This window comes from Taudactylus pleione, unplaced genomic scaffold (assembly GCF_031769625.1).
Source record: "Taudactylus pleione unplaced genomic scaffold, aTauple2 ptg000248l, whole genome shotgun sequence".
Taxonomy (NCBI): domain Eukaryota; kingdom Metazoa; phylum Chordata; class Amphibia; order Anura; family Myobatrachidae; genus Taudactylus; species Taudactylus pleione.
This window is the reverse complement of record NW_028284650.1, coordinates 4136267-4158600: the sequence shown is the minus strand read 5'-3', so window position 1 is coordinate 4158600 and position 22334 is coordinate 4136267. Positions and strand designations below refer to the sequence as shown.

The following is a 22334-nucleotide window of genomic DNA, read 5'->3' as shown; positions in this document are numbered from 1 at the left end:
ACATTATTTTGTTAAACAAAAATAATCCCACCATGTCAAAAATGAAGCAAATAAGGCAGGAGCCTTGTTAGCGCAGTAGGTAGCGCGTCAGTCTCATAATCTGAAGGTCGTGAGTTCAATCCTCACACAGGGCATTTTTATTGATGTTTGTTTTGAGAGCATGGCATTGCAATCTAAGAGATGCAGCACTTTGTCTAACAAACTTGACTGCATTCAAATTTTACCTTTCTTGTTGAGTGGAGTATTCTGTTTTTTTTTTTTCAAAATAAGCTTTCATAACTCACGTGACCACTAATAGATTTCAGACCAGCAATATCAGAAAAGATATCAAATAATTTGTCCAAGATGAACCCTATTTATATAAAATAGTTAATAGAAATCATTTTTCATGGTCATAGTCAAAACTTTGTCCTCAGAAATCTTACCGCCAATGGATTTTAGACCTTAATTAATGGCAAAGGTGTGTTCAAATCACTTATCACATTTACAACAATTTTTTATTTTGTGTTTCATGCTTTTTGCCCTGATAGAGGTACATTGCAATCTCCAAGCCTCTATTCTGTTACTTACAATATTGATAGAACATTTGGAAATTTTTCCTCTAAGAATTGGTGGAGTTTTCTGTTTCTAAGATGACATGTGCCCTCAATCTTTTGTTTATTTCTGAATGATTTCAGAGCAAGAATAGTGGGAATTGTGATAATTTATTTCTCTGAATTGGAATCAATACAGAAGAAAGTGAAGCACAAGGCATTGTTCTAGTCTTCTTTGTGATTTGATTCCCTCAGAGCTTTGCAATGCAATCAAAGAGCCACAATTCCATTTCTCACAAAGATTCAGGACATCTTAAATTTTACCTGTCTTCAGTTAAAGACAAATGATAATGGCATAAATATTGTCATAACTGGAAGAAGCAACACACATGTGCAATTGGGACCACATCAAGTACCAATCAGACAGAAGGAAACACTTGGCTGCAATTATTATCTTTTGGTCCTCTGTTTTTGAATCTGTCTTAAAACAGCAATAGGGTTGTATTCCCATACCGGGAGTCAAACCCGGGCCGCCTGGGAGAAAACCAGGAATCCTAACCGCTAGACCATATGGGAAGATGTCGATCGCGTCCTTCACTGTTTCATATAATATAAAAAAAAACATTTCACTGACATTATTTTGTTAAACAAAAATAATCCCACCATGTCAAAAATGAAGTAAATAAGGCAGGAGCCTTGTTAGCGCAGTAGGTAGCGCGTCAGTCTCATAATCTGAAGGTCGTGAGTTCAATCCTCACACAGGGCATTTTTATTGATGTTTGTTTTGAGAGCATGGCATTGCAATCTAAGAGATGCAGCACTTTGTCTAACAAACTTGACTGCATTCAAATTTTACCTTTCTTGTTGAGTGGAGTATTGTTTTTTTTTTTTTCAAAATAAGCTTTCATAACTCACGTGACCACTAATAGATTTCAGACCAGCAATATCAGAAAAGATATCAAATAATTTGTCCAAGATGGACCCTATTTATATAAAATAGTTAATAGAAATCATTTTTCATGGTCATAGTCAAAACTTTGTCCTCAGAAATCTTACTGCCAATGGATTTTAGACCTTAATTAATGGCAAAGGTGTGTTCAAATCACTTATCACATTTACAACAATTTTTTATTTTGTGTTTCATGCTTTTTGCCCTGATAGAGGTACATTGCAATCTCCAAGCCTATATTCTGTTACTTACAATATTGATAGAACATTTGGAAATTTTTCCTCTAAGAATTGGTGGAGTTTTCTGTTTCTAAGATGACATGTGCCCTCAATCTTTTGTTTATTTCTGAATGATTTCAGAGCAAGAATAGTGGGAATTGTGATAATTTATTTCTCAGAATTGGAATCAATACAGAAGAAAGTGGAGCACAAGGCATTGTTCTAGTCTTCTTTGTGATTTGATTCCCTCAGAGCTTTGCAATGCAATCAAAGAGCCACAATTCCATTTCTCACAAAGATTCAGGACATCTTAAATTTTACCTGTCTTCAGTTAAAGACAAATGATAATGGCATAAATATTGTCATAACTGGAAGAAGCAACACACATGTGCAATTGGGACCACATCAAGTACCAATCAGACAGAAGGAAACACTTGGCTGCAATTATTATCTTTTGGTCCTCTGTTTTTGAATCTGTCTTAAAACAGCAATAGGGTTGTATTGGGTGAAAACCAGGAATCCTAACCGCTAGACCATATGGGAAGATGTCGATTGCGTCCTTCACTGTTTCATATAATATAAAAAAAAAACATTTCACTGACATTATTTTGTTAAACAAAAATAATCCCACCATTTCAAAAATGAAGCAAATAAGGCAGGAGCCTTGTTAGCGCAGTAGGTAGTGCGTCAGTCTCATAATCTGAAGGTCGTGAGTTCAATCCTCACACAGGGCATTTTTATTGATGTTTGTTTTGAGAGCATGGCATTGCAATCTAAGAGATGCAGCACTTTGTCTAACAAACTTGACTGCATTCAAATTTTACCTTTCTTGTTGAGTGGAGTATTCTGTTTTTTTTTTTTCAAAATAAGCTTTCATAACTCACGTGACCACTAATAGATTTCAGACCAGCAATATCAGAAAAGATATCAAATAATTTGTCCAAGATGGACCCTATTTATATAAAATAGTTAATAGAAATCATTTTTCATGGTCATAGTCAAAACTTTGTCCTCAGAAATCTTACCGCCAATGGATTTTAGACCTTAATTAATGGCAAAGGTGTGTTCAAATCACTTATCACATTTACAACAATTTTTTATTTTGTGTTTCATGCTTTTTGCCCTGATAGAGGTACATTGCAATCTCCAAGCCTCTATTCTGTTACTTACAATATTGATAGAACATTTGGAAATTTTTCCTCTAAGAATTGGTGGAGTTTTCTGTTTCTAAGATGACATGTGCCCTCAATCTTTTGTTTATTTCTGAATGATTTCAGAGCAAGAATAGTGGGAATTGTGATAATTTATTTCTCAGAATTGGAATCAATACAGAAGAAAGTGGAGCACAAGGCATTGTTCTAGTCTTCTTTGTGATTTGATTCCCTCAGAGCTTTGCAATGCAATCAAAGAGCCACAATTCCATTTCTCACAAAGATTCAGGACATCTTAAATTTTACCTGTCTTCAGTTAAAGACAAATGATAATGGCATAAATATTGTCATAACTGGAAGAAGCAACACACATGTGCAATTGGGACCACATCAAGTACCAATCAGACAGAAGGAAACACTTGGCTGCAATTATTATCTTTTGGTCCTCTGTTTTTGAATCTGTCTTAAAACAGCAATAGGGTTGTATTGGGTGAAAACCAGGAATCCTAACCGCTAGACCATATGGGAAGATGTCGATTGCGTCCTTCACTGTTTCATATAATATAAAAAAAAAACATTTCACTGACATTATTTTGTTAAACAAAAATAATCCCACCATGTCAAAAATGAAGCAAATAAGGCAGGAGCCTTGTTAGCGCAGTAGGTAGCGCGTCAGTCTCATAATCTGAAGGTCGTGAGTTCAATCCTCACACAGGGCATTTTTATTGATGTTTGTTTTGAGAGCATGGCATTGCAATCTAAGAGATGCAGCACTTTGTCTAACAAACTTGACTGCATTCAAATTTTACCTTTCTTGTTGAGTGGAGTATTCTGTTTTTTTTTTTTCAAAATAAGCTTTCATAACTCACGTGACCACTAATAGATTTCAGACCAGCAATATCAGAAAAGATATCAAATAATTTGTCCAAGATGAACCCTATTTATATAAAATAGTTAATAGAAATCATTTTTCATGGTCATAGTCAAAACTTTGTCCTCAGAAATCTTACCGCCAATGGATTTTAGACCTTAATTAATGGCAAAGGTGTGTTCAAATCACTTATCACATTTACAACAATTTTTTATTTTGTGTTTCATGCTTTTTGCCCTGATAGAGGTACATTGCAATCTCCAAGCCTCTATTCTGTTACTTACAATATTGATAGAACATTTGGAAATTTTTCCTCTAAGAATTGGTGGAGTTTTCTGTTTCTAAGATGACATGTGCCCTCAATCTTTTGTTTATTTCTGAATGATTTCAGAGCAAGAATAGTGGGAATTGTGATAATTTATTTCTCTGAATTGGAATCAATACAGAAGAAAGTGAAGCACAAGGCATTGTTCTAGTCTTCTTTGTGATTTGATTCCCTCAGAGCTTTGCAATGCAATCAAAGAGCCACAATTCCATTTCTCACAAAGATTCAGGACATCTTAAATTTTACCTGTCTTCAGTTAAAGACAAATGATAATGGCATAAATATTGTCATAACTGGAAGAAGCAACACACATGTGCAATTGGGACCACATCAAGTACCAATCAGACAGAAGGAAACACTTGGCTGCAATTATTATCTTTTGGTCCTCTGTTTTTGAATCTGTCTTAAAACAGCAATAGGGTTGTATTCCCATACCGGGAGTCAAACCCGGGCCGCCTGGGAGAAAACCAGGAATCCTAACCGCTAGACCATATGGGAAGATGTCGATCGCGTCCTTCACTGTTTCATATAATATAAAAAAAAACATTTCACTGACATTATTTTGTTAAACAAAAATAATCCCACCATGTCAAAAATGAAGTAAATAAGGCAGGAGCCTTGTTAGCGCAGTAGGTAGCGCGTCAGTCTCATAATCTGAAGGTCGTGAGTTCAATCCTCACACAGGGCATTTTTATTGATGTTTGTTTTGAGAGCATGGCATTGCAATCTAAGAGATGCAGCACTTTGTCTAACAAACTTGACTGCATTCAAATTTTACCTTTCTTGTTGAGTGGAGTATTGTTTTTTTTTTTTTCAAAATAAGCTTTCATAACTCACGTGACCACTAATAGATTTCAGACCAGCAATATCAGAAAAGATATCAAATAATTTGTCCAAGATGGACCCTATTTATATAAAATAGTTAATAGAAATCATTTTTCATGGTCATAGTCAAAACTTTGTCCTCAGAAATCTTACTGCCAATGGATTTTAGACCTTAATTAATGGCAAAGGTGTGTTCAAATCACTTATCACATTTACAACAATTTTTTATTTTGTGTTTCATGCTTTTTGCCCTGATAGAGGTACATTGCAATCTCCAAGCCTATATTCTGTTACTTACAATATTGATAGAACATTTGGAAATTTTTCCTCTAAGAATTGGTGGAGTTTTCTGTTTCTAAGATGACATGTGCCCTCAATCTTTTGTTTATTTCTGAATGATTTCAGAGCAAGAATAGTGGGAATTGTGATAATTTATTTCTCAGAATTGGAATCAATACAGAAGAAAGTGGAGCACAAGGCATTGTTCTAGTCTTCTTTGTGATTTGATTCCCTCAGAGCTTTGCAATGCAATCAAAGAGCCACAATTCCATTTCTCACAAAGATTCAGGACATCTTAAATTTTACCTGTCTTCAGTTAAAGACAAATGATAATGGCATAAATATTGTCATAACTGGAAGAAGCAACACACATGTGCAATTGGGACCACATCAAGTACCAATCAGACAGAAGGAAACACTTGGCTGCAATTATTATCTTTTGGTCCTCTGTTTTTGAATCTGTCTTAAAACAGCAATAGGGTTGTATTGGGTGAAAACCAGGAATCCTAACCGCTAGACCATATGGGAAGATGTCGATTGCGTCCTTCACTGTTTCATATAATATAAAAAAAAAACATTTCACTGACATTATTTTGTTAAACAAAAATAATCCCACCATTTCAAAAATGAAGCAAATAAGGCAGGAGCCTTGTTAGCGCAGTAGGTAGTGCGTCAGTCTCATAATCTGAAGGTCGTGAGTTCAATCCTCACACAGGGCATTTTTATTGATGTTTGTTTTGAGAGCATGGCATTGCAATCTAAGAGATGCAGCACTTTGTCTAACAAACTTGACTGCATTCAAATTTTACCTTTCTTGTTGAGTGGAGTATTCTGTTTTTTTTTTTTCAAAATAAGCTTTCATAACTCACGTGACCACTAATAGATTTCAGACCAGCAATATCAGAAAAGATATCAAATAATTTGTCCAAGATGGACCCTATTTATATAAAATAGTTAATAGAAATCATTTTTCATGGTCATAGTCAAAACTTTGTCCTCAGAAATCTTACCGCCAATGGATTTTAGACCTTAATTAATGGCAAAGGTGTGTTCAAATCACTTATCACATTTACAACAATTTTTTATTTTGTGTTTCATGCTTTTTGCCCTGATAGAGGTACATTGCAATCTCCAAGCCTCTATTCTGTTACTTACAATATTGATAGAACATTTGGAAATTTTTCCTCTAAGAATTGGTGGAGTTTTCTGTTTCTAAGATGACATGTGCCCTCAATCTTTTGTTTATTTCTGAATGATTTCAGAGCAAGAATAGTGGGAATTGTGATAATTTATTTCTCAGAATTGGAATCAATACAGAAGAAAGTGGAGCACAAGGCATTGTTCTAGTCTTCTTTGTGATTTGATTCCCTCAGAGCTTTGCAATGCAATCAAAGAGCCACAATTCCATTTCTCACAAAGATTCAGGACATCTTAAATTTTACCTGTCTTCAGTTAAAGACAAATGATAATGGCATAAATATTGTCATAACTGGAAGAAGCAACACACATGTGCAATTGGGACCACATCAAGTACCAATCAGACAGAAGGAAACACTTGGCTGCAATTATTATCTTTTGGTCCTCTGTTTTTGAATCTGTCTTAAAACAGCAATAGGGTTGTATTCCCATACCGGGAGTCAAACCCGGGCCGCCTGGGAGAAAACCAGGAATCCTAACCGCTAGACCATATGGGAAGATGTCGATTGCGTCCTTCACTGTTTCATATAATATAAAAAAAAACATTTCACTGACATTATTTTGTTAAACAAAAATAATCCCACCATTTCAAAAATGAAGCAAATAAGGCAGGAGCCTTGTTAGCGCAGTAGGTAGCACGTCAGTCTCATAATCTGAAGGTCGTGAGTTCAATCCTCACACAGGGCATTTTTATTGATGTTTGTTTTGAGAGCATGGCATTGCAATCTAAGAGATGCAGCACTTTGTCTAACAAACTTGACTGCATTCAAATTTTACCTTTCTTGTTGAGTGGAGTATTGTTTTTTTTTTTTTCAAAATAAGCTTTCATAACTCACGTGACCACTAATAGATTTCAGACCAGCAATATCAGAAAAGATATCAAATAATTTGTCCAAGATGGACCCTATTTATATAAAATAGTTAATAGAAATCATTTTTCATGGTCATAGTCAAAACTTTGTCCTCAGAAATCTTACTGCCAATGGATTTTAGACCTTAATTAATGGCAAAGGTGTGTTCAAATCACTTATCACATTTACAACAATTTTTTATTTTGTGTTTCATGCTTTTTGCCCTGATAGAGGTACATTGCAATCTCCAAGCCTCTATTCTGTTACTTACAATATTGATAGAACATTTGGAAATTTTTCCTCTAAGAATTGGTGGAGTTTTCTGTTTCTAAGATGACATGTGCCCTCAATCTTTTGTTTATTTCTGAATGATTTCAGAGCAAGAATAGTGGGAATTGTGATAATTTATTTCTCAGAATTGGAATCAATACAGAAGAAAGTGGAGCACAAGGCATTGTTCTAGTCTTCTTTGTGATTTGATTCCCTCAGAGCTTTGCAATGCAATCAAAGAGCCACAATTCCATTTCTCACAAAGATTCAGGACATCTTAAATTTTACCTGTCTTCAGTTAAAGACAAATGATAATGGCATAAATATTGTCATAACTGGAAGAAGCAACACACATGTGCAATTGGGACCACATCAAGTACCAATCAGACAGAAGGAAACACTTGGCTGCAATTATTATCTTTTGGTCCTCTGTTTTTGAATCTGTCTTAAAACAGCAATAGGGTTGTATTGGGTGAAAACCAGGAATCCTAACCGCTAGACCATATGGGAAGATGTCGATTGCGTCCTTCACTGTTTCATATAATATAAAAAAAAACATTTCACTGACATTATTTTGTTAAACAAAAATAATCCCACCATGTCAAAAATGAAGCAAATAAGGCAGGAGCCTTGTTAGCGCAGTAGGTAGCGCGTCAGTCTCATAATCTGAAGGTCGTGAGTTCAATCCTCACACAGGGCATTTTTATTGATGTTTGTTTTGAGAGCATGGCATTGCAATCTAAGAGATGCAGCACTTTGTCTAACAAACTTGACTGCATTCAAATTTTACCTTTCTTGTTGAGTGGAGTATTCTGTTTTTTTTTTTTCAAAATAAGCTTTCATAACTCACGTGACCACTAATAGATTTCAGACCAGCAATATCAGAAAAGATATCAAATAATTTGTCCAAGATGAACCCTATTTATATAAAATAGTTAATAGAAATCATTTTTCATGGTCATAGTCAAAACTTTGTCCTCAGAAATCTTACCGCCAATGGATTTTAGACCTTAATTAATGGCAAAGGTGTGTTCAAATCACTTATCACATTTACAACAATTTTTTATTTTGTGTTTCATGCTTTTTGCCCTGATAGAGGTACATTGCAATCTCCAAGCCTCTATTCTGTTACTTACAATATTGATAGAACATTTGGAAATTTTTCCTCTAAGAATTGGTGGAGTTTTCTGTTTCTAAGATGACATGTGCCCTCAATCTTTTGTTTATTTCTGAATGATTTCAGAGCAAGAATAGTGGGAATTGTGATAATTTATTTCTCTGAATTGGAATCAATACAGAAGAAAGTGAAGCACAAGGCATTGTTCTAGTCTTCTTTGTGATTTGATTCCCTCAGAGCTTTGCAATGCAATCAAAGAGCCACAATTCCATTTCTCACAAAGATTCAGGACATCTTAAATTTTACCTGTCTTCAGTTAAAGACAAATGATAATGGCATAAATATTGTCATAACTGGAAGAAGCAACACACATGTGCAATTGGGACCACATCAAGTACCAATCAGACAGAAGGAAACACTTGGCTGCAATTATTATCTTTTGGTCCTCTGTTTTTGAATCTGTCTTAAAACAGCAATAGGGTTGTATTCCCATACCGGGAGTCAAACCCGGGCCGCCTGGGAGAAAACCAGGAATCCTAACCGCTAGACCATATGGGAAGATGTCGATCGCGTCCTTCACTGTTTCATATAATATAAAAAAAAACATTTCACTGACATTATTTTGTTAAACAAAAATAATCCCACCATGTCAAAAATGAAGTAAATAAGGCAGGAGCCTTGTTAGCGCAGTAGGTAGCGCGTCAGTCTCATAATCTGAAGGTCGTGAGTTCAATCCTCACACAGGGCATTTTTATTGATGTTTGTTTTGAGAGCATGGCATTGCAATCTAAGAGATGCAGCACTTTGTCTAACAAACTTGACTGCATTCAAATTTTACCTTTCTTGTTGAGTGGAGTATTGTTTTTTTTTTTTTCAAAATAAGCTTTCATAACTCACGTGACCACTAATAGATTTCAGACCAGCAATATCAGAAAAGATATCAAATAATTTGTCCAAGATGGACCCTATTTATATAAAATAGTTAATAGAAATCATTTTTCATGGTCATAGTCAAAACTTTGTCCTCAGAAATCTTACTGCCAATGGATTTTAGACCTTAATTAATGGCAAAGGTGTGTTCAAATCACTTATCACATTTACAACAATTTTTTATTTTGTGTTTCATGCTTTTTGCCCTGATAGAGGTACATTGCAATCTCCAAGCCTATATTCTGTTACTTACAATATTGATAGAACATTTGGAAATTTTTCCTCTAAGAATTGGTGGAGTTTTCTGTTTCTAAGATGACATGTGCCCTCAATCTTTTGTTTATTTCTGAATGATTTCAGAGCAAGAATAGTGGGAATTGTGATAATTTATTTCTCAGAATTGGAATCAATACAGAAGAAAGTGGAGCACAAGGCATTGTTCTAGTCTTCTTTGTGATTTGATTCCCTCAGAGCTTTGCAATGCAATCAAAGAGCCACAATTCCATTTCTCACAAAGATTCAGGACATCTTAAATTTTACCTGTCTTCAGTTAAAGACAAATGATAATGGCATAAATATTGTCATAACTGGAAGAAGCAACACACATGTGCAATTGGGACCACATCAAGTACCAATCAGACAGAAGGAAACACTTGGCTGCAATTATTATCTTTTGGTCCTCTGTTTTTGAATCTGTCTTAAAACAGCAATAGGGTTGTATTGGGTGAAAACCAGGAATCCTAACCGCTAGACCATATGGGAAGATGTCGATTGCGTCCTTCACTGTTTCATATAATATAAAAAAAAAACATTTCACTGACATTATTTTGTTAAACAAAAATAATCCCACCATTTCAAAAATGAAGCAAATAAGGCAGGAGCCTTGTTAGCGCAGTAGGTAGTGCGTCAGTCTCATAATCTGAAGGTCGTGAGTTCAATCCTCACACAGGGCATTTTTATTGATGTTTGTTTTGAGAGCATGGCATTGCAATCTAAGAGATGCAGCACTTTGTCTAACAAACTTGACTGCATTCAAATTTTACCTTTCTTGTTGAGTGGAGTATTCTGTTTTTTTTTTTTCAAAATAAGCTTTCATAACTCACGTGACCACTAATAGATTTCAGACCAGCAATATCAGAAAAGATATCAAATAATTTGTCCAAGATGGACCCTATTTATATAAAATAGTTAATAGAAATCATTTTTCATGGTCATAGTCAAAACTTTGTCCTCAGAAATCTTACCGCCAATGGATTTTAGACCTTAATTAATGGCAAAGGTGTGTTCAAATCACTTATCACATTTACAACAATTTTTTATTTTGTGTTTCATGCTTTTTGCCCTGATAGAGGTACATTGCAATCTCCAAGCCTCTATTCTGTTACTTACAATATTGATAGAACATTTGGAAATTTTTCCTCTAAGAATTGGTGGAGTTTTCTGTTTCTAAGATGACATGTGCCCTCAATCTTTTGTTTATTTCTGAATGATTTCAGAGCAAGAATAGTGGGAATTGTGATAATTTATTTCTCAGAATTGGAATCAATACAGAAGAAAGTGGAGCACAAGGCATTGTTCTAGTCTTCTTTGTGATTTGATTCCCTCAGAGCTTTGCAATGCAATCAAAGAGCCACAATTCCATTTCTCACAAAGATTCAGGACATCTTAAATTTTACCTGTCTTCAGTTAAAGACAAATGATAATGGCATAAATATTGTCATAACTGGAAGAAGCAACACACATGTGCAATTGGGACCACATCAAGTACCAATCAGACAGAAGGAAACACTTGGCTGCAATTATTATCTTTTGGTCCTCTGTTTTTGAATCTGTCTTAAAACAGCAATAGGGTTGTATTGGGTGAAAACCAGGAATCCTAACCGCTAGACCATATGGGAAGATGTCGATTGCGTCCTTCACTGTTTCATATAATATAAAAAAAAAACATTTCACTGACATTATTTTGTTAAACAAAAATAATCCCACCATTTCAAAAATGAAGCAAATAAGGCAGGAGCCTTGTTAGCGCAGTAGGTAGTGCGTCAGTCTCATAATCTGAAGGTCGTGAGTTCAATCCTCACACAGGGCATTTTTATTGATGTTTGTTTTGAGAGCATGGCATTGCAATCTAAGAGATGCAGCACTTTGTCTAACAAACTTGACTGCATTCAAATTTTACCTTTCTTGTTGAGTGGAGTATTCTGTTTTTTTTTTTTCAAAATAAGCTTTCATAACTCACGTGACCACTAATAGATTTCAGACCAGCAATATCAGAAAAGATATCAAATAATTTGTCCAAGATGGACCCTATTTATATAAAATAGTTAATAGAAATCATTTTTCATGGTCATAGTCAAAACTTTGTCCTCAGAAATCTTACCGCCAATGGATTTTAGACCTTAATTAATGGCAAAGGTGTGTTCAAATCACTTATCACATTTACAACAATTTTTTATTTTGTGTTTCATGCTTTTTGCCCTGATAGAGGTACATTGCAATCTCCAAGCCTCTATTCTGTTACTTACAATATTGATAGAACATTTGGAAATTTTTCCTCTAAGAATTGGTGGAGTTTTCTGTTTCTAAGATGACATGTGCCCTCAATCTTTTGTTTATTTCTGAATGATTTCAGAGCAAGAATAGTGGGAATTGTGATAATTTATTTCTCTGAATTGGAATCAATACAGAAGAAAGTGGAGCACAAGGCATTGTTCTAGTCTTCTTTGTGATTTTATTCCCTCAGAGCTTTGCAATGCAATCATAGAGCCACAATTCCATTTCTCACAAAGATTCAGGACATCTTAAATTTTACCTGTCTTCAGTTAAAGACAAATGCTAATGGCATAAATATTGTCATAACTGGAAGAAGCAACACACATGTGCAATTGGGACCACATCAGGTACCAATCAGACAGAAGGAAACACTTGGCTGCAATTATTATCTTTTGGTCCTCTGTTTTTGAATCTGTCTTAAAACAGCAATAAGGTTGTATTCCCATACCGGGAGTCGAACCCGGGCCGCCTGGGTGAAAACCAGGAATCCTAACCGCTAGACCATATGGGAAGATGTTGATTGCGTCCTTCACTGTTTCATATAATATAAAAAAAAACATTTCACTGACATTATTTTGTTAAACAAAAATAATCCCACCATTTCAAAAATGAAGCAAATAAGGCAGGAGCCTTCTTAGCGCAGTAGGTAGCGCGTCAGTCTCATAATCTGAAGGTCGTGAGTTCAATCCTCACACAGGGCATTTTTATTGATGTTTGTTTTGAGAGCATGGCATTGCAATCTAAGAGATGCAGCACTTTGTCTAACAAACTTGACTGCATTCAAATTTTACCTTTCTTGTTGAGTGGAGTATTGTTTTTTTTTTTTTCAAAATAAGCTTTCATAACTCACGTGACCACTAATAGATTTCAGACCAGCAATATCAGAAAAGATATCAAATAATTTGTCCAAGATGGACCCTATTTATATAAAATAGTTAATAGAAATCATTTTTCATGGTCATAGTCAAAACTTTGTCCTCAGAAATCTTACCGCCAATGGATTTTAGACCTTAATTAATGGCAAAGGTGTGTTCAAATCACTTATCACATTTACAACAATTTTTTATTTTGTGTTTCATGCTTTTTGCCCTGATAGAGGTACATTGCAATCTCCAAGCCTCTATTCTGTTACTTACAATATTGATAGAACATTTGGAAATTTTTCCTCTAAGAATTGGTGGAGTTTTCTGTTTCTAAGATGACATGTGCCCTCAATCTTTTGTTTATTTCTGAATGATTTCAGAGCAAGAATAGTGGGAATTGTGATAATTTATTTCTCTGAATTGGAATCAATACAGAAGAAAGTGGAGCACAAGGCATTGTTCTAGTCTTCTTTGTGATTTTATTCCCTCAGAGCTTTGCAATGCAATCATAGAGCCACAATTCCATTTCTCACAAAGATTCAGGACATCTTAAATTTTACCTGTCTTCAGTTAAAGACAAATGCTAATGGCATAAATATTGTCATAACTGGAAGAAGCAACACACATGTGCAATTGGGACCACATCAGGTACCAATCAGACAGAAGGAAACACTTGGCTGCAATTATTATCTTTTGGTCCTCTGTTTTTGAATCTGTCTTAAAACAGCAATAAGGTTATATTCCCATACCGGGAGTCGAACCCGGGCCGCCTGGGTGAAAACCAGGAATCCTAACCGCTAGACCATATGGGAAGATGTTGATTGCGTCCTTCACTGTTTCATATAATATAAAAAAAAACATTTCACTGACATTATTTTGTTAAACAAAAATAATCCCACCATTTCAAAAATGAAGCAAATAAGGCAGGAGCCTTGTTAGCGCAGTAGGTAGCACGTCAGTCTCATAATCTGAAGGTCGTGAGTTCAATCCTCACACAGGGCATTTTTATTGATGTTTGTTTTGAGAGCATGGCATTGCAATCTAAGAGATGCAGCACTTTGTCTAACAAACTTGACTGCATTCAAATTTTACCTTTCTTGTTGAGTGGAGTATTGTTTTTTTTTTTTTCAAAATAAGCTTTCATAACTCACGTGACCACTAATAGATTTCAGACCAGCAATATCAGAAAAGATATCAAATAATTTGTCCAAGATGGACCCTATTTATATAAAATAGTTAATAGAAATCATTTTTCATGGTCATAGTCAAAACTTTGTCCTCAGAAATCTTACTGCCAATGGATTTTAGACCTTAATTAATGGCAAAGGTGTGTTCAAATCACTTATCACATTTACAACAATTTTTTATTTTGTGTTTCATGCTTTTTGCCCTGATAGAGGTACATTGCAATCTCCAAGCCTCTATTCTGTTACTTACAATATTGATAGAACATTTGGAAATTTTTCCTCTAAGAATTGGTGGAGTTTTCTGTTTCTAAGATGACATGTGCCCTCAATCTTTTGTTTATTTCTGAATGATTTCAGAGCAAGAATAGTGGGAATTGTGATAATTTATTTCTCAGAATTGGAATCAATACAGAAGAAAGTGGAGCACAAGGCATTGTTCTAGTCTTCTTTGTGATTTGATTCCCTCAGAGCTTTGCAATGCAATCAAAGAGCCACAATTCCATTTCTCACAAAGATTCAGGACATCTTAAATTTTACCTGTCTTCAGTTAAAGACAAATGATAATGGCATAAATATTGTCATAACTGGAAGAAGCAACACACATGTGCAATTGGGACCACATCAAGTACCAATCAGACAGAAGGAAACACTTGGCTGCAATTATTATCTTTTGGTCCTCTGTTTTTGAATCTGTCTTAAAACAGCAATAGGGTTGTATTGGGTGAAAACCAGGAATCCTAACCGCTAGACCATATGGGAAGATGTCGATTGCGTCCTTCACTGTTTCATATAATATAAAAAAAAACATTTCACTGACATTATTTTGTTAAACAAAAATAATCCCACCATGTCAAAAATGAAGCAAATAAGGCAGGAGCCTTGTTAGCGCAGTAGGTAGCGCGTCAGTCTCATAATCTGAAGGTCGTGAGTTCAATCCTCACACAGGGCATTTTTATTGATGTTTGTTTTGAGAGCATGGCATTGCAATCTAAGAGATGCAGCACTTTGTCTAACAAACTTGACTGCATTCAAATTTTACCTTTCTTGTTGAGTGGAGTATTCTGTTTTTTTTTTTTCAAAATAAGCTTTCATAACTCACGTGACCACTAATAGATTTCAGACCAGCAATATCAGAAAAGATATCAAATAATTTGTCCAAGATGAACCCTATTTATATAAAATAGTTAATAGAAATCATTTTTCATGGTCATAGTCAAAACTTTGTCCTCAGAAATCTTACCGCCAATGGATTTTAGACCTTAATTAATGGCAAAGGTGTGTTCAAATCACTTATCACATTTACAACAATTTTTTATTTTGTGTTTCATGCTTTTTGCCCTGATAGAGGTACATTGCAATCTCCAAGCCTCTATTCTGTTACTTACAATATTGATAGAACATTTGGAAATTTTTCCTCTAAGAATTGGTGGAGTTTTCTGTTTCTAAGATGACATGTGCCCTCAATCTTTTGTTTATTTCTGAATGATTTCAGAGCAAGAATAGTGGGAATTGTGATAATTTATTTCTCTGAATTGGAATCAATACAGAAGAAAGTGAAGCACAAGGCATTGTTCTAGTCTTCTTTGTGATTTGATTCCCTCAGAGCTTTGCAATGCAATCAAAGAGCCACAATTCCATTTCTCACAAAGATTCAGGACATCTTAAATTTTACCTGTCTTCAGTTAAAGACAAATGATAATGGCATAAATATTGTCATAACTGGAAGAAGCAACACACATGTGCAATTGGGACCACATCAAGTACCAATCAGACAGAAGGAAACACTTGGCTGCAATTATTATCTTTTGGTCCTCTGTTTTTGAATCTGTCTTAAAACAGCAATAGGGTTGTATTCCCATACCGGGAGTCAAACCCGGGCCGCCTGGGAGAAAACCAGGAATCCTAACCGCTAGACCATATGGGAAGATGTCGATCGCGTCCTTCACTGTTTCATATAATATAAAAAAAAACATTTCACTGACATTATTTTGTTAAACAAAAATAATCCCACCATGTCAAAAATGAAGTAAATAAGGCAGGAGCCTTGTTAGCGCAGTAGGTAGCGCGTCAGTCTCATAATCTGAAGGTCGTGAGTTCAATCCTCACACAGGGCATTTTTATTGATGTTTGTTTTGAGAGCATGGCATTGCAATCTAAGAGATGCAGCACTTTGTCTAACAAACTTGACTGCATTCAAATTTTACCTTTCTTGTTGAGTGGAGTATTGTTTTTTTTTTTTTCAAAATAAGCTTTCATAACTCACGTGACCACTAATAGATTTCAGACCAGCAATATCAGAAAAGATATCAAATAATTTGTCCAAGATGGACCCTATTTATATAAAATAGTTAATAGAAATCATTTTTCATGGTCATAGTCAAAACTTTGTCCTCAGAAATCTTACTGCCAATGGATTTTAGACCTTAATTAATGGCAAAGGTGTGTTCAAATCACTTATCACATTTACAACAATTTTTTATTTTGTGTTTCATGCTTTTTGCCCTGATAGAGGTACATTGCAATCTCCAAGCCTATATTCTGTTACTTACAATATTGATAGAACATTTGGAAATTTTTCCTCTAAGAATTGGTGGAGTTTTCTGTTTCTAAGATGACATGTGCCCTCAATCTTTTGTTTATTTCTGAATGATTTCAGAGCAAGAATAGTGGGAATTGTGATAATTTATTTCTCAGAATTGGAATCAATACAGAAGAAAGTGGAGCACAAGGCATTGTTCTAGTCTTCTTTGTGATTTGATTCCCTCAGAGCTTTGCAATGCAATCAAAGAGCCACAATTCCATTTCTCACAAAGATTCAGGACATCTTAAATTTTACCTGTCTTCAGTTAAAGACAAATGATAATGGCATAAATATTGTCATAACTGGAAGAAGCAACACACATGTGCAATTGGGACCACATCAAGTACCAATCAGACAGAAGGAAACACTTGGCTGCAATTATTATCTTTTGGTCCTCTGTTTTTGAATCTGTCTTAAAACAGCAATAGGGTTGTATTGGGTGAAAACCAGGAATCCTAACCGCTAGACCATATGGGAAGATGTCGATTGCGTCCTTCACTGTTTCATATAATATAAAAAAAAAACATTTCACTGACATTATTTTGTTAAACAAAAATAATCCCACCATTTCAAAAATGAAGCAAATAAGGCAGGAGCCTTGTTAGCGCAGTAGGTAGTGCGTCAGTCTCATAATCTGAAGGTCGTGAGTTCAATCCTCACACAGGGCATTTTTATTGATGTTTGTTTTGAGAGCATGGCATTGCAATCTAAGAGATGCAGCACTTTGTCTAACAAACTTGACTGCATTCAAATTTTACCTTTCTTGTTGAGTGGAGTATTCTGTTTTTTTTTTTTCAAAATAAGCTTTCATAACTCACGTGACCACTAATAGATTTCAGACCAGCAATATCAGAAAAGATATCAAATAATTTGTCCAAGATGGACCCTATTTATATAAAATAGTTAATAGAAATCATTTTTCATGGTCATAGTCAAAACTTTGTCCTCAGAAATCTTACCGCCAATGGATTTTAGACCTTAATTAATGGCAAAGGTGTGTTCAAATCACTTATCACATTTACAACAATTTTTTATTTTGTGTTTCATGCTTTTTGCCCTGATAGAGGTACATTGCAATCTCCAAGCCTCTATTCTGTTACTTACAATATTGATAGAACATTTGGAAATTTTTCCTCTAAGAATTGGTGGAGTTTTCTGTTTCTAAGATGACATGTGCCCTCAATCTTTTGTTTATTTCTGAATGATTTCAGAGCAAGAATAGTGGGAATTGTGATAATTTATTTCTCAGAATTGGAATCAATACAGAAGAAAGTGGAGCACAAGGCATTGTTCTAGTCTTCTTTGTGATTTGATTCCCTCAGAGCTTTGCAATGCAATCAAAGAGCCACAATTCCATTTCTCACAAAGATTCAGGACATCTTAAATTTTACCTGTCTTCAGTTAAAGACAAATGATAATGGCATAAATATTGTCATAACTGGAAGAAGCAACACACATGTGCAATTGGGACCACATCAAGTACCAATCAGACAGAAGGAAACACTTGGCTGCAATTATTATCTTTTGGTCCTCTGTTTTTGAATCTGTCTTAAAACAGCAATAGGGTTGTATTGGGTGAAAACCAGGAATCCTAACCGCTAGACCATATGGGAAGATGTTGATTGCGTCCTTCACTGTTTCATATAATATAAAAAAAAACATTTCACTGACATTATTTTGTTAAACAAAAATAATCCCACCATTTCAAAAATGAAGCAAATAAGGCAGGAGCCTTCTTAGCGCAGTAGGTAGCGCGTCAGTCTCATAATCTGAAGGTCGTGAGTTCAATCCTCACACAGGGCATTTTTATTGATGTTTGTTTTGAGAGCATGGCATTGCAATCTAAGAGATGCAGCACTTTGTCTAACAAACTTGACTGCATTCAAATTTTACCTTTCTTGTTGAGTGGAGTATTGTTTTTTTTTTTTTCAAAATAAGCTTTCATAACTCACGTGACCACTAATAGATTTCAGACCAGCAATATCAGAAAAGATATCAAATAATTTGTCCAAGATGGACCCTATTTATATAAAATAGTTAATAGAAATCATTTTTCATGGTCATAGTCAAAACTTTGTCCTCAGAAATCTTACCGCCAATGGATTTTAGACCTTAATTAATGGCAAAGGTGTGTTCAAATCACTTATCACATTTACAACAATTTTTTATTTTGTGTTTCATGCTTTTTGCCCTGATAGAGGTACATTGCAATCTCCAAGCCTCTATTCTGTTACTTACAATATTGATAGAACATTTGGAAATTTTTCCTCTAAGAATTGGTGGAGTTTTCTGTTTCTAAGATGACATGTGCCCTCAATCTTTTGTTTATTTCTGAATGATTTCAGAGCAAGAATAGTGGGAATTGTGATAATTTATTTCTCTGAATTGGAATCAATACAGAAGAAAGTGGAGCACAAGGCATTGTTCTAGTCTTCTTTGTGATTTTATTCCCTCAGAGCTTTGCAATGCAATCATAGAGCCACAATTCCATTTCTCACAAAGATTCAGGACATCTTAAATTTTACCTGTCTTCAGTTAAAGACAAATGCTAATGGCATAAATATTGTCATAACTGGAAGAAGCAACACACATGTGCAATTGGGACCACATCAGGTACCAATCAGACAGAAGGAAACACTTGGCTGCAATTATTATCTTTTGGTCCTCTGTTTTTGAATCTGTCTTAAAACAGCAATAAGGTTATATTCCCATACCGGGAGTCGAACCCGGGCCGCCTGGGTGAAAACCAGGAATCCTAACCGCTAGACCATATGGGAAGATGTTGATTGCGTCCTTCACTGTTTCATATAATATAAAAAAAAACATTTCACTGACATTATTTTGTTAAACAAAAATAATCCCACCATTTCAAAAATGAAGCAAATAAGGCAGGAGCCTTCTTAGCGCAGTAGGTAGCGCGTCAGTCTCATAATCTGAAGGTCGTGAGTTCAATCCTCACACAGGGCATTTTTATTGATGTTTGTTTTGAGAGCATGGCATTGCAATCTAAGAGATGCAGCACTCTGTCTAACAAACTTGACTGCATTCAAATTTTACCTTTCTTGTTGAGTGGAGTATTGTTTTTTTTTTTTTCAAAATAAGCTTTCATAACTCACGTGACCACTAATAGATTTCAGACCAGCAATATCAGAAAAGATATCAAATAATTTGTCCAAGATGGACCCTATTTATATAAAATAGTTAATAGAAATCATTTTTCATGGTCATAGTCAAAACTTTGTCCTCAGAAATCTTACCGCCAATGGATTTTAGACCTTAATTAATGGCAAAGGTGTGTTCAAATCACTTATCACATTTACAACAATTTTTTATTTTGTGTTTCATGCTTTTTGCCCTGATAGAGGTACATTGCAATCTCCAAGCCTCTATTCTGTTACTTACAATATTGATAGAACATTTGGAAATTTTTCCTCTAAGAATTGGTGGAGTTTTCTGTTTCTAAGATGACATGTGCCCTCAATCTTTTGTTTATTTCTGAATGATTTCAGAGCAAGAATAGTGGGAATTGTGATAATTTATTTCTCAGAATTGGAATCAATACAGAAGAAAGTGGAGCACAAGGCATTGTTCTAGTCTTCTTTGTGATTTGATTCCCTCAGAGCTTTGCAATGCAATCAAAGAGCCACAATTCCATTTCTCACAAAGATTCAGGACATCTTAAATTTTACCTGTCTTCAGTTAAAGACAAATGATAATGGCATAAATATTGTCATAACTGGAAGAAGCAACACACATGTGCAATTGGGACCACATCAAGTACCAATCAGACAGAAGGAAACACTTGGCTGCAATTATTATCTTTTGGTCCTCTGTTTTTGAATCTGTCTTAAAACAGCAATAGGGTTGTATTCCCATACCGGGAGTCAAACCCGGGCCGCCTGGGTGAAAACCAGGAATCCTAACCGCTAGACCATATGGGAAGATGTCGATTGCGTCCTTCACTGTTTCATATAATATAAAAAAAAACATTTCACTGACATTATTTTGTTAAACAAAAATAATCCCACCATTTCAAAAATGAAGAAAATAAAGCAGGAGCCTTGTTAGCGCAGTAGGTAGTGCGTCAGTCTCAGAATCTGAAGGTTGTGAGTTCAATCCTCACACAGGGCATTTTTATTGATGTTTGTTTTGAGAGCATGGCATTGCAATCTAAGAGATGCAGCACTTTGTCTAACAAACTTGACTGCATTCAAATTTTACCTTTCTTGTTGAGTGGAGTATTCTGTTTTTTTTTTTTCAAAATAAGCTTTCATAACTCACGTGACCACTAATAGATTTCAGACCAGCAATATCAGAAAAGATATCAAATAATTTGTCCAAGATGGACCCTATTTATATAAAATAGTTAATAGAAATCATTTTTCATGGTCATAGTCAAAACTTTGTCCTCAGAAATCTTACCGCCAATGGATTTTAGACCTTAATTAATGGCAAAGGTGTGTTCAAATCACTTATCACATTTACAACAATTTTTTATTTTGTGTTTCATGCTTTTTGCCCTGATAGAGGTACATTGCAATCTCCAAGCCTCTATTCTGTTACTTACAATATTGATAGAACATTTGGAAATTTTTCCTCTAAGAATTGGTGGAGTTTTCTGTTTCTAAGATGACATGTGCCCTCAATCTTTTGTTTATTTCTGAATGATTTCAGAGCAAGAATAGTGGGAATTGTGATAATTTATTTCTCAGAATTGGAATCAATACAGAAGAAAGTGGAGCACAAGGCATTGTTCTAGTCTTCTTTGTGATTTGATTCCCTCAGAGCTTTGCAATGCAATCAAAGAGCCACAATTCCATTTCTCACAAAGATTCAGGACATCTTAAATTTTACCTGTCTTCAGTTAAAGACAAATGATAATGGCATAAATATTGTCATAACTGGAAGAAGCAACACACATGTGCAATTGGGACCACATCAAGTACCAATCAGACAGAAGGAAACACTTGGCTGCAATTATTATCTTTTGGTCCTCTGTTTTTGAATCTGTCTTAAAACAGCAATAGGGTTGTATTGGGTGAAAACCAGGAATCCTAACCGCTAGACCATATGGGAAGATGTCGATTGCGTCCTTCACTGTTTCATATAATATAAAAAAAAAACATTTCACTGACATTATTTTGTTAAACAAAAATAATCCCACCATTTCAAAAATGAAGCAAATAAGGCAGGAGCCTTGTTAGCGCAGTAGGTAGTGCGTCAGTCTCATAATCTGAAGGTCGTGAGTTCAATCCTCACACAGGGCATTTTTATTGATGTTTGTTTTGAGAGCATGGCATTGCAATCTAAGAGATGCAGCACTTTGTCTAACAAACTTGACTGCATTCAAATTTTACCTTTCTTGTTGAGTGGAGTATTCTGTTTTTTTTTTTTCAAAATAAGCTTTCATAACTCACGTGACCACTAATAGATTTCAGACCAGCAATATCAGAAAAGATATCAAATAATTTGTCCAAGATGGACCCTATTTATATAAAATAGTTAATAGAAATCATTTTTCATGGTCATAGTCAAAACTTTGTCCTCAGAAATCTTACCGCCAATGGATTTTAGACCTTAATTAATGGCAAAGGTGTGTTCAAATCACTTATCACATTTACAACAATTTTTTAT

At 35.0% G+C, this 22334-nt stretch overlaps 29 non-coding genes across 29 annotated transcripts; 20 read left to right on the top strand and 9 right to left on the bottom strand.

The window, feature by feature from the left end:
- Positions 1 to 61: 61 nt before the first annotated feature.
- TRNAM-CAU (transfer RNA methionine (anticodon CAU)) lies at positions 62 to 134 on the top strand. Its single transcript has one exon. It is a non-coding gene; the product is annotated as a tRNA-Met (tRNA).
- Positions 135 to 1037: 903 nt separating this feature from the next.
- On the bottom strand, positions 1038 to 1109 carry TRNAE-UUC (transfer RNA glutamic acid (anticodon UUC)). Its single transcript has one exon. It is a non-coding gene; the product is annotated as a tRNA-Glu (tRNA).
- Positions 1110 to 1226: 117 nt separating this feature from the next.
- On the top strand, positions 1227 to 1299 carry TRNAM-CAU (transfer RNA methionine (anticodon CAU)). Its single transcript has one exon. It is a non-coding gene; the product is annotated as a tRNA-Met (tRNA).
- A 1062-nt stretch (positions 1300 to 2361) lies between these two features.
- TRNAM-CAU (transfer RNA methionine (anticodon CAU)) lies at positions 2362 to 2434 on the top strand. The gene has a single exon. It is a non-coding gene; the product is annotated as a tRNA-Met (tRNA).
- Positions 2435 to 3497: 1063 nt separating this feature from the next.
- TRNAM-CAU (transfer RNA methionine (anticodon CAU)) lies at positions 3498 to 3570 on the top strand. Its single transcript has one exon. It is a non-coding gene; the product is annotated as a tRNA-Met (tRNA).
- A 903-nt stretch (positions 3571 to 4473) lies between these two features.
- On the bottom strand, positions 4474 to 4545 carry TRNAE-UUC (transfer RNA glutamic acid (anticodon UUC)). The gene has a single exon. It is a non-coding gene; the product is annotated as a tRNA-Glu (tRNA).
- Positions 4546 to 4662: 117 nt separating this feature from the next.
- TRNAM-CAU (transfer RNA methionine (anticodon CAU)) lies at positions 4663 to 4735 on the top strand. The gene has a single exon. It is a non-coding gene; the product is annotated as a tRNA-Met (tRNA).
- A 1062-nt stretch (positions 4736 to 5797) lies between these two features.
- TRNAM-CAU (transfer RNA methionine (anticodon CAU)) lies at positions 5798 to 5870 on the top strand. The gene has a single exon. It is a non-coding gene; the product is annotated as a tRNA-Met (tRNA).
- A 903-nt stretch (positions 5871 to 6773) lies between these two features.
- TRNAE-UUC (transfer RNA glutamic acid (anticodon UUC)) lies at positions 6774 to 6845 on the bottom strand. The gene has a single exon. It is a non-coding gene; the product is annotated as a tRNA-Glu (tRNA).
- Positions 6846 to 6962: 117 nt separating this feature from the next.
- On the top strand, positions 6963 to 7035 carry TRNAM-CAU (transfer RNA methionine (anticodon CAU)). Its single transcript has one exon. It is a non-coding gene; the product is annotated as a tRNA-Met (tRNA).
- Positions 7036 to 8096: 1061 nt separating this feature from the next.
- TRNAM-CAU (transfer RNA methionine (anticodon CAU)) lies at positions 8097 to 8169 on the top strand. Its single transcript has one exon. It is a non-coding gene; the product is annotated as a tRNA-Met (tRNA).
- A 903-nt stretch (positions 8170 to 9072) lies between these two features.
- On the bottom strand, positions 9073 to 9144 carry TRNAE-UUC (transfer RNA glutamic acid (anticodon UUC)). Its single transcript has one exon. It is a non-coding gene; the product is annotated as a tRNA-Glu (tRNA).
- Positions 9145 to 9261: 117 nt separating this feature from the next.
- TRNAM-CAU (transfer RNA methionine (anticodon CAU)) lies at positions 9262 to 9334 on the top strand. The gene has a single exon. It is a non-coding gene; the product is annotated as a tRNA-Met (tRNA).
- A 1062-nt stretch (positions 9335 to 10396) lies between these two features.
- On the top strand, positions 10397 to 10469 carry TRNAM-CAU (transfer RNA methionine (anticodon CAU)). Its single transcript has one exon. It is a non-coding gene; the product is annotated as a tRNA-Met (tRNA).
- A 1063-nt stretch (positions 10470 to 11532) lies between these two features.
- On the top strand, positions 11533 to 11605 carry TRNAM-CAU (transfer RNA methionine (anticodon CAU)). The gene has a single exon. It is a non-coding gene; the product is annotated as a tRNA-Met (tRNA).
- A 903-nt stretch (positions 11606 to 12508) lies between these two features.
- On the bottom strand, positions 12509 to 12580 carry TRNAE-UUC (transfer RNA glutamic acid (anticodon UUC)). Its single transcript has one exon. It is a non-coding gene; the product is annotated as a tRNA-Glu (tRNA).
- Positions 12581 to 12697: 117 nt separating this feature from the next.
- On the top strand, positions 12698 to 12770 carry TRNAM-CAU (transfer RNA methionine (anticodon CAU)). Its single transcript has one exon. It is a non-coding gene; the product is annotated as a tRNA-Met (tRNA).
- Positions 12771 to 13672: 902 nt separating this feature from the next.
- TRNAE-UUC (transfer RNA glutamic acid (anticodon UUC)) lies at positions 13673 to 13744 on the bottom strand. The gene has a single exon. It is a non-coding gene; the product is annotated as a tRNA-Glu (tRNA).
- A 117-nt stretch (positions 13745 to 13861) lies between these two features.
- Positions 13862 to 13934, top strand: TRNAM-CAU (transfer RNA methionine (anticodon CAU)). Its single transcript has one exon. It is a non-coding gene; the product is annotated as a tRNA-Met (tRNA).
- A 1061-nt stretch (positions 13935 to 14995) lies between these two features.
- Positions 14996 to 15068, top strand: TRNAM-CAU (transfer RNA methionine (anticodon CAU)). Its single transcript has one exon. It is a non-coding gene; the product is annotated as a tRNA-Met (tRNA).
- Positions 15069 to 15971: 903 nt separating this feature from the next.
- On the bottom strand, positions 15972 to 16043 carry TRNAE-UUC (transfer RNA glutamic acid (anticodon UUC)). Its single transcript has one exon. It is a non-coding gene; the product is annotated as a tRNA-Glu (tRNA).
- Positions 16044 to 16160: 117 nt separating this feature from the next.
- Positions 16161 to 16233, top strand: TRNAM-CAU (transfer RNA methionine (anticodon CAU)). Its single transcript has one exon. It is a non-coding gene; the product is annotated as a tRNA-Met (tRNA).
- Positions 16234 to 17295: 1062 nt separating this feature from the next.
- TRNAM-CAU (transfer RNA methionine (anticodon CAU)) lies at positions 17296 to 17368 on the top strand. The gene has a single exon. It is a non-coding gene; the product is annotated as a tRNA-Met (tRNA).
- A 1062-nt stretch (positions 17369 to 18430) lies between these two features.
- Positions 18431 to 18503, top strand: TRNAM-CAU (transfer RNA methionine (anticodon CAU)). The gene has a single exon. It is a non-coding gene; the product is annotated as a tRNA-Met (tRNA).
- Positions 18504 to 19405: 902 nt separating this feature from the next.
- On the bottom strand, positions 19406 to 19477 carry TRNAE-UUC (transfer RNA glutamic acid (anticodon UUC)). The gene has a single exon. It is a non-coding gene; the product is annotated as a tRNA-Glu (tRNA).
- Positions 19478 to 19594: 117 nt separating this feature from the next.
- On the top strand, positions 19595 to 19667 carry TRNAM-CAU (transfer RNA methionine (anticodon CAU)). Its single transcript has one exon. It is a non-coding gene; the product is annotated as a tRNA-Met (tRNA).
- Positions 19668 to 20569: 902 nt separating this feature from the next.
- TRNAE-UUC (transfer RNA glutamic acid (anticodon UUC)) lies at positions 20570 to 20641 on the bottom strand. Its single transcript has one exon. It is a non-coding gene; the product is annotated as a tRNA-Glu (tRNA).
- A 117-nt stretch (positions 20642 to 20758) lies between these two features.
- TRNAL-CAG (transfer RNA leucine (anticodon CAG)) lies at positions 20759 to 20831 on the top strand. Its single transcript has one exon. It is a non-coding gene; the product is annotated as a tRNA-Leu (tRNA).
- Positions 20832 to 21894: 1063 nt separating this feature from the next.
- Positions 21895 to 21967, top strand: TRNAM-CAU (transfer RNA methionine (anticodon CAU)). The gene has a single exon. It is a non-coding gene; the product is annotated as a tRNA-Met (tRNA).
- Positions 21968 to 22334: the final 367 nt, after the last annotated feature.